The sequence below is a fragment of the Arachis ipaensis genome, chromosome B03 (genome assembly GCF_000816755.2).
Source record: "Arachis ipaensis cultivar K30076 chromosome B03, Araip1.1, whole genome shotgun sequence".
NCBI classification, from domain to species: Eukaryota; Viridiplantae; Streptophyta; class Magnoliopsida; order Fabales; family Fabaceae; genus Arachis; species Arachis ipaensis.
Window position 1 is genome coordinate 89,511,097 of NC_029787.2, and position 1,683 is coordinate 89,512,779.

Below are 1,683 nucleotides of genomic sequence, written 5' to 3' on the forward strand. Positions count from 1 at the left end.
TATCTAAAAAATAATTTATATTTTATATATACCGTATCTCCATGTCTTATAAAAATTTATATTCATATGTCCGCGTGTCCCATGTCATATCGTATCCATGTCAGTGTTCATACATCATAGGTTTTTTATATGTCAAAAAAAAGAAGCCTAGTGTTTATTATAAGGCAGTAGCTAATGACATTTTTGAGGTTCTCTCAATTTATGGTGGTGGTGGTGGTGAAGGATTGGTGATTGGGGATAGAGTAGTATTATAGTTGGAGTTAGTTGGATTTTACTAGAGGATAATTTGAAAATTTTAATAATTTTTTTTTGGATTTGGATAATTTTATCAATAGAATCTTGTGGATATAAGGCTAGTTTCATTTTTTCGTGAGTAGATTTACAACGTTTTGAAATGTTCGCGGGTCAAAAAAGTAGTTTATTCTAAAATATAATATATGGTGTTCATATTTGGACCCATAAAATGAGTCAAATCTCTACAAAACCTAAAGAAGAAAAGTCTCCCATGAGTAAAACCTGCGAGTCCCACCTGGTCCATTAACGAGGTCAGATCTACGTGGTGGGTCATTTACCTGAACTACATCAAATTTGGACTCCCTAGACCCGAGTCCGACCTGACTCGGGGAGCAAGTAAAACTCTCCTTTCAATACTTCAATTACATGGACTGTAGTGGTACAATTGCCTACTCGGCAGCAACTTCCTACACAATGAGAAATAACTCTCCACTCTGAGTAGATAAAAATCACATGGCTAATGACTTAGCCCATGAACTTACTCAATAAATATGTAGATCAGTCAGGTAAAATAATTTATCCAATTTTCACCAAAATTTGTTTAAACTCTTACTGACTTAAGCATCGAACTTACTCCACAACAGATTTATCATATTGCCTCCAATGCCAACACACATGTTAAGTTGGCCTTTCATCATCTCATTTACCAGTTTTGTGATGCTGCTGGGGTCCATGTTGATAATGACTTCCTATTCCTATTGAGCGGCCCATCTCAAAAAAGACCATGGAGCATACACGAGAATATGCAAGGGTTCCGAGAGGACAAGCCGAGGAAGAGGCTCAACAAGCGCCTCCACCACCTTTTGTGCCTCAAGAGTATTACTTTCCACCTCAGAAGTACTGGTAGTAGCTGCCTTCATCCCTCGAGTAGATGAGGGTCGCTCAGGATAGCCACCGCGTTCTCTTCCATCAGATTATGGCTGAGCAAGAGAGTCAGCGCCACGAGCTTCACCAAGTGAGGCAAGACATAGGGCATCTGAGAAGACCATATGGAGCGCAGCCAGAGGAGGAAAATGGCCACCAACATGATCGAGGTGGTTGAATTTTTTCATTCTATTTCTGTTTCTGTTTCGTTATGTTATCTCCTGTTTCCTGTTCTCTAGTTTTATTGTTAATGCATGGCTTTTATTTTCTATTTCCTTTAGTTTTTAGTTCGTTTTTAGTTTATATTTTTAATTTCAAATGGTGTCTTATATATTATCCTCAAGTAGTGATTAAAAAGAAAAAGAATTGGTGTTTTTAATTAAAAATTGAGTTTATTTTATTATTGTCTTGTTCTATTGTTTGTGGTGGTATATATGTTATGATTATGAGTGCACTAAGAGAATAAAGTGTAAAGTTCCTTGAACAAGAGGAATATTGACTCTTGAGGAACAAGAATTTAGAGAA